Genomic DNA, 8,648 nt, shown 5'->3' with positions numbered 1-8,648 from the left:
ACATTTTAAATTTGCAGCCTGGAGACAGCTCAACTGTTTTTTTTTCTTTTCTTAATAAGTGATTCATCTCAACAGAGTTGAAACAATGGTGTTTGCCAAGTGAGCCAGATGTTCATGTTTGAACAGGGACTTACATAAGAGGCACCCCCTCAATGACAGCCGTGGGAGAAAGAGACAGAACAAGAGAGGGAGAAAGAGAGGAAGACAGTACATAGTGTGTAACAGAGATGGTGTTCCTATAACAAATAGTGCAAGTACATTTGAGTTATTTAGAAAATCAGTACAAAATTATTATGGTTTGCACATTGTTCCGGTCTCAGTGGTTTTCATATTAAACCTGATGTGTGCTCCTCTATGGACTGTGAAATGTATCTGAGCATGTTGCTCGTCTGTGAACTACATGTAGAAATACAACTTTTTTTTAACCATCAGCATCAACTCATTGGATTTTTTAAATGATTTATTTGTTTATGGTTTGTTTAGCAGTCAAGTACACATAACATTTCACAGATAATTGTCTACAGTGATGAAAAGATGAGAAACTTGAATAAAAACTTTGTGGCAATGACCACTTTATGAAGAAAATTGAAAACAGGAAACAGAAATTTGCCTAACATAACACAGTCAAAAAAAAAGTTTTTTAAAACGTGTGAATCACCGCAACCATGAGAGGTCCTTGAGCATAAAGTCATACATTTGCTAAAAAAAATATTAGGCAGATGGGTCCAGTAGTATGCGTGATTAGCTGCTGACAGACGAACTAGGCCAAACACATTTTCTCCACAGAGACTAACGCCTGGCAATAGTTCAACACTGATATTATAAAGGGTGTGATCCGAAACACCGCTGACAGGGTTGAGAATCCTGCAACTTAACTCATTGAGTTAAAAACACAGTGAGACATTAGTGCTATATGAGGCAAAACAAGTCATTATAGGACATGTAGATCTAGCTCCAGTCCTTGATAGCAGGAAAGTCATTCCCATGGTTCGTTCTTTGGCACATTGAAGGTCGGGAGAGCAGCTGGAAAACTCTTGACAGCTGGGAACCACCTCAGTCTCCAGCAGACCCCAGATGTTCCTCTCTCACCCCTTTCTCTCTAGCTCCTTCCCTTGCCTATTTTCTAGTTCACCATCTCTATCTCTCTCCCTAGTGTGGAGGAAACTGGCAAAGCTGTGTTGCAGTTGTGAAATGGTTGTTTTCGCCAATTACTTCTCTCCCCTTCGCCCCCCTTATCCCAGATGTTGCCAATGTTGTGTGAAGATGTAATAATTATTCAAATGATATTAGCAAGGCTGGAGAGCTGGATATTGTGAATCTGTCCATTTTATTTGTCATTAGTTAGAAATGTGTTTGACTTTCATTTTGGATGCATGAAAAAACAAGATCCATATTTTTGAAGATGATAAATTGATATTGTTATATAGCAATACCAGAGGAAAACAGACAAATGAATGCTGCCTTATTAAATTAACCTGTAGTGAGAACACAGTTTGCATTTTGATGTGGAAATGGAACCAGAACTGATTATCTTGTCACAAAATCAACTTGTGGTTTGCCTTTACCCTCAACTAATTAAAGTAAACCATTTAAACTGTGGATCAGTGACAAACAATGAATTCCTAGATCACAATCTGGGTGGTTGCACACAGTGTGTGTGCGTGTGATGATGCATACAGATACTTGTTTTTGTGTAGTTCTACTCAACAGCTAATTTGCATGTTTGGAGATGTAGTAAATATACAGTATAAACACACAGACTGTAGAAAGCAAAGCATTTAGAATACAATGCAGTTGCAAGTTTGTGCCAACCAACCCTAAGTGCCATTCACAAGTGTATCTATGTTTTGAAAGTGTCATAGTGGATAACCTCAACCTGCCAGGTTCACAGTTTGACTCACTATTGTGACATCACAACAACAGACACAAATTTCCCATGTGAAATGAATGCTTTAAATGTAAAACCCCTTAGTGTGCCCAACAACAAGCATATATACACATAGTCACATTGTTCTGCTGTACTGTATGCCGGTCTTGGAGGCGATGTTGGACCAGGGGAGCAGAGAGCGCAGCAGGGACTGGGCCTGCCGATGACACCCATTGATGTAGAGCACATATGTGAATCCATCTTTGAGGACGCCTCGTATAGAGTAGTAGTAGGGTAGATAGTGGTGCTGCCTGAAGTTCCGGTTCTCATAAAAGTGGATGGCAGTGTTGTTGGTGGTGAGGACGTGTAGGTAGATTGCCTTACAATGGTCCTACACATATTTACAACTGATGTTTGGGTCAGGTTCGGCCTTTTTAGTGAAAGCATTACTGTAAGCATGGTAAGAACAATTGCATGACGGTAAATCCAACTGACGCTACACTAAAACGAGAGTGTTGTTTGAAGAAATAGAGCGTTCTTTTTCAATATGAACTAATGAATGTTGTTACATTTAGCTAGCACGGTTTCGTTCAGCTGTTCATCACACATTTACTGCGCTTGGTGCTCTGCTGCTCTGAGAGTGTTTCGCTCTGAACGGTGTATTTAATCAGCGTTACTGTTGTAGCTGGAGCATCTATTTATGAGAGTATAACATCAAGATGGACTTAAATAATCTTTTAAAGCAGTTTTCATATTGTTTGGTCTACTTGGGTGCAGCAGATTAAGCTGTAAACACGACATTGACATAGTTTCACCTTTTAAAGTTGACGTGGATGCCAATACTCACCTATATAACAACAGACAAGTAGCAAGCTTTCATTGGAATCGAATATAGGTCAAATGTTCACACATACTTTTAGCTCTGGTTTAGTCTCCACCAACTCCTGATGGTAATAAATGGCTCTTTAGCTGCTAAAGTTCAACAGCTAGTTGCTAACTTTGTCTGCTATATGGTGCTGAGCAGATAGCTAATGGTATACTGTGTTTATCATAGCTTTTCTTTGGTGAAAACACCTACCTGCTACAGCTGAAAACAAGGTTATGGTGAACCAACCAGTAAAGTTGTGCGCTGTAAAACCAAAAACAATGGGCTGAAAGATGCTATAAAGCTCTGTAGAGTTAAGAGGTACCACAATGCCGGGTGATAGTTCTCACATTACAAGTGCATAGGTCATTGTAGTTTACTGTACATAGCAAAGACATTTTTGTAAGCCTGTCCTTATCTGTCGTGGCTCCTACATGGTGGAATGAATAGACATGGCAAATGCAACCTACCAGCTGAGAGTTTCTAACTCATGAGTGGACTGCAGGATAAGTTCTTCTTCAGAGATCAGACACTCTTTGCACATGTACAGATGAGGAAATGTATGTACAAAAATATTCAGAAGCAGCTCATGAATGTTATTGCATAGGAATGATAGTTATTTATGTTAAATCATGGCAACAATAAGTCCAAGAAAAGGAATGTTTCTGACACAGAAATGTAAGTTCTTATGGGTGATGTGGTTCCTGAACATTTGTTTCCTCCTAATTCATCAATTCACGTAGTCCTAGCAGTGCCTATGCATCCATCAAGCAGCATTATACATTATGAGTGTCTCCACATTTTTTATGTTTACAGCAATCAGACTGATTGCTTCACAACTTGCCAAAATGATCGCGACAATCAGTGGTTTCCCCCACCCTGGGATATCATTTGAAAAAGTGATGCACGCACTTTATTTAAGTTGGCCTGCATTATGATTAGGACTCATAATGAGGATATGGAGTGTAATGATTGTGCGAGAGCTGTCACTGGCTTTATTTCAAGACTTTGGTCATTTACATAATCCATATGTGCAGGTGGTGAACATGTGCCGTGTGCCTTGATGTTTCCAGGGCGCACTGTGGGGACACATTCTGAGACGTGCATTGTATATCTGTTGTCAGTTTGCCTATGCATACTGTATCTGGCCCTTTCAAATAAACCAAATTGAATTTAGAGTTCAAAGATGGGCCTGGTCAGTGAAAGGCGGTTTATGTCTGGGTGCTTGTATGTCTGTGGACAGATTTTTGTGACGGCAATAGTGTCGCAACCATGCAAGATGCAGTCACGCAACATTGCAGATGTGTCATTGAGGGTTTAATTTAAAGGTGCTTATGTAATAGTTAAGGCTCATTAGCACAAGAACACAAAAACACTGCTGGTTTGAATGTTAATGATGAAGTGGATCTATAAGTAACTTTTGATATGAAGTGTAAATGAAATGTGTTTGATAGGCATCATTATACTTATAATGATGACTATCACATTGAATTTCTACAATCTGGCTTCAATTCACCACCATCTGAGTTGTCAATTTCCACTGTCTCCGTAATGTGCGTATGCATGGGTCAGATTTCCGTACAGGTGCACACATTCTCCCATCAAGTTTTTTTTTTTTATAGATTACACCTTTTGCGTGGGAATCTCTTTCCGGCCCCACTTTGCACGTACACAGTGTTTATACAAGACCCCAGACCAGTTGTGTGACCTTCCCCCAATAAATGGATCTATAAGGAGGAGGATTTGGGCAAGAAAATGCAAGAAGAAGTAAAGGAGAGAGAGAGAGATGTGAGTGTGGCATGGCAGTTAATAATGCTGACGCTATAGTCTCCCTCAATCTGTCCATCCAGCTGCCTCCCTCGCCTCCTTCATCCCTCTCTCGCTCAGTCTCTCTCTTACTCTCCATTTCTCTTCTCTGAGCTCATCTTTCATTCTCACCCACTGATGTTTTTTCACCCTTTGTTGATCTCCCACCTTTAACCTGCTGCAGAAAAGACAACATTCATATCACATTTCCAGTATGTTTTCTTAGAGATTACAGCTTTCCTAAAAAATATTGTGATGTAATATAATGGGCAACCCTGTTTAAAATTCATCTTATCTCAATAAGTTCTCCCCTCACCTCACCTGTCCTTACCTCACCTTTCATCTCTGTCCGTCCACTGTCCAATGTACTACCAATACCCACTCTGAACACCCACTGAGAATTTATCCATCGGTCCCATCTTCCCAGCTCTATTCTTCCAGTGACTGCTGGATGTCCACAGCGGGAGGTTGTCAGAGCCAATCAGCTGCTGGTGGGTGGTGATGGTGATGGGATAGGTAAACTAAACAACCCTGCTGGACCAGGTGAGCCTTGCCTTGGAACAATACTGAGACAGAGATGAAGTGATGCCTAAACAGACAGACTCCACAGTTTGACTGCTGCTGCCAATGACGCACTTATTGATCGGATAAATGTGTGGCGAGAATAAGGCAATAGTTGGCACGTGTTGCTACTTGTCAACAAACTCTACGAGTCATCCGTCAGAGAGTTTTAAGTTGGTATTTGATCAATTGGTTTATGAGGGGAAGGAGAATTTCATGTAAGTTTAGAGCGTTTTGATACTTTTAGTACCAATAACAAAATAATATTTTTCCAGATATACCAGAATACAAAAACAATTTATCACAATGACAGCTAACTCCTAGTCCTCACATTTTCTTTCCTGTTTTGTTTCCTTGCCATGCATTAAGTCCCCTGTTATTTCAGATCGTGCTATTCCCCTCTGCCCTACAGTAACCCATGTTACTCCTCCTCAGCCCTGTAGTAGATCTTACGGCCAACTTTTTCTACATTTTCTGCCAGATCTCATTCTCTGGTCTTCAGCCTTATTGGCCCAGCCTTTGTTTTCTGCCTGTCTGCATTCTTCGTCTTTTACATTTTCGATACTCTCTGCTATGGACACATGTTGGCCAGTAATAACTGTTGAAGTTAGATATTGAGGACTGGACAGACTTCTTCCCTTATGGATTAGGTTGAATATTAAAAATAATTAATCATAATAATAAGCTTTATTTGTATAGCACCTTTCATACAAGAATTGCAGCCCAAAGTGCTTCACAGCAAAAACATAACAATTAGTACAAGATTAGACAGAATAAGAGCATTTACAGTACAATAATCACAGTGTTAAAAAAATAAAAATAGCAGAATTAAAATAGCCAGAATTCTCTCTGGGAACCATCACCTTATCGTGGAGGAGAGGTTTGTGTGTCCCTATGAACCTGAGAGCTGTGTTGTCTGGAGCCTAGTGCAACTGGTAAGGTCTCCCAAGGCAAATTGGTCTCAGACGAGGGGCCAGACTAAGAATGGTTCAAAACGACTTCATGAAAAAAAGGGAAAGGAAAGGAGAGACCCTGCCCGGAGGAAGCCCAGGGCCCCCGTCTGGAGCCAGGCCCAGAGGGAGGGCCCGACAGCGAGCACCTGTTGGCCGGGTTTGCCACGGAGCCTGGTCAGGCACAGCCTGAAGAAGCTACGTGGAGCCTCCCATCTATCCATCCTGTGGGCCCACCACTCATGGGAAAAACCGCTGGGGTCGGGTGCGATGTCACACGGGTGGCAGTGATGGTCAGGGACCTTGACGGACCAGACCCGGGTAGCAGAGGCTGGCTCTGGGGACGTGGAATGTCACCTCTCTGTGGGGGAAGGAGCCGGAATGAGTGCGAGAGGTGAAGCGCTACCAGTTGGATCTGGTGGGGCTTACCTCTACGCATAATCTTGGCTCTGGAACCGTACTCCTGGATAGGAGTTGGACTCTATTCTTCTCCGGAGTTGGCCAAGGTGTGAGGCGTCGGGCCGGGGTGGGGATGCTCACTAGCCCCCGGCTGAGCGCCGCTATGTTGGAGTTTACCCCGGTGGACGAGAGGGTCGCCTCCCTACGCCTTCGGGTTATGGGGGGAAAACTCTGACTGTTGTTTCTGCCTATGCCCCAAACCGCAGTTCGGAGTATTCGGCCTTCTTGGAGACCCTGAATGGAGCTCTGCAGGGGGCTCCAGTAGGGGACGGCGTAGTCTTGCTGGGAGACTTCAACGCACACGTGGGAAACGATGGAGACACCTGGAGAGGCGTGATTGGGAGGAAGGGCCTCCCTGATCTAAACCCGAACGGTCGTTTGTTGTTGGACTTCTATGCCAGTCATGGAATGGCCATAACAAACACCATGTTCGAACATAAGGATGCGCATAAGTGTACGTAGTACCAGAGCACCCTAGGCCAAAGATCAATGATCGATTTTGTAATCGTATCATTTGATCTAAGGCCGCATGTTTTGGACACTCGGGTGAAGAGAGGGGCGGAGCTGTCGACTGATCACCATCTGGTGGTGAGTTGAATCAAGGGGTGGGGGAAGACTTCGGACCGACCTGGTAAACCCAAACGGGTAGTGCGGGTGAACTGGGAACGTCCAGAGGAAGCCCCTGTCCTGGGAATCTTCAACTCACACCTCCGGTGGAGCCTTTCAGACATCCCTGTGGAGATTGGGGGCATTGAACCTGAGTGGGCGATGTTCAAAACCTCTATTGCTGAAGCTGCGGTGATGAGCTGTGGTCTTAAGGTCTTAGGTGCCTCAAGGGGTGGTAACTCTCGAAAACCGTGGTGGACCCCGGTGGTCAGGCAAGGCGTCCCACCGAAGGAGTCCTTCTGTGTTATGTTATCCGGGAGGACTCCGGAAACAGTTGCAGGGTACCGAAGGACTAGAAGGGCGGCAGCCTCTGCCGTGCCAGAGGCAAAGCAGCGGGTGTGGGAGAAGTTTAGAGAAACTATGGAGAAGGACTTTCGGTCGGCACCAAGGTGCTTCTGGAAAACCATCCGGCACCTCAGGAGGGGGAAGCGAGGAACCATCCAAGCTGTGTACAGCAAGGGTGGGACCCTGCTGACTTTGACTGAGAAGGTTATCGGCCGGTGGAAGGAGCACTTTGAGGAACTCCTGAATCCGACTAACACGCCCTCTATGGTAGAGGCAGAGCTGGAAGCTGAGGGGGGATCATCGTTAATTTCCCCGTTGGAACTCACTGAGGTAGTCAAACAACTCCACAGTGGCAAAGCCGCAGGGGTTGATGAGATCTGTCCAGAAATGCTGAAGGCTTTGGGTGTTGAGGGGCTGTCTTGGTTGACACGCCTCGTCAACATTGCGTGGAAGTCTGGGACAGTGCCTAGGGGTTGGCAGATCGGGGTGGTGGTTCCCCTATTTAAAAAGGGGGACCAGAGAATGTGTGCCAACTACAGGGGTATCACACTTCTCAGCCTCCCTGGTAAAGTCTACTCCAAGGTACTGGAAAGGAGGATTCGGCTGGTAGTCGAACCTCTAATTGAAGAGGAACAATGCGGATTCCGTCCTGGTCGTGGAACAACGGACCAACTCTTCACTCTGGCAAGGATCCTGGAGGGGGCCTGGGAGAATGCCCATCCGGTCTGCGGGAGTATGGGGTGAGGGGGTCACTTCTGAGGGCCATCCAATCCCTGTACGCCCAAAGCGAGAGTTGTGTCCGGATATTCGGCAGTAAGTTGGACTTGTTCCCAGTGAATGTTGGCCTCCGCCAGGGCTGCGCTTTATCACCAATCCTGTTCGTGATTTTCATGGATAGGATATCGAGGCATAGTCATGGAGGAGAGGGGTTGCAGTTCGGTGACCTGAGGATCTCATCGCTGCTCTTTGCAGATGATGTGGTCCTTATGGGATCATCGGTGTGTGACCTTCAATAGTCACTGGATCGGTTAGCAGCCAAGTGTGAAGTGGTTGGGATGAGGATCAGCACCTCAAAATCTGAGGCCATGGCTCTCAGCAGGAAACCGGTGGATTGCCTACTCCGGTTAGGGAATGAGCCTTTACCCCAAGTGAAGGAGTTCAAGTACCTCGGGGTCTTGTTCGCGAGTGA

This window comes from Cottoperca gobio, chromosome 4, assembly GCF_900634415.1.
Source record: "Cottoperca gobio chromosome 4, fCotGob3.1, whole genome shotgun sequence".
In the NCBI taxonomy this organism is placed as follows: Eukaryota; Metazoa; Chordata; class Actinopteri; order Perciformes; family Bovichtidae; genus Cottoperca; species Cottoperca gobio.
This window is presented reverse-complemented; position numbering follows the sequence as displayed.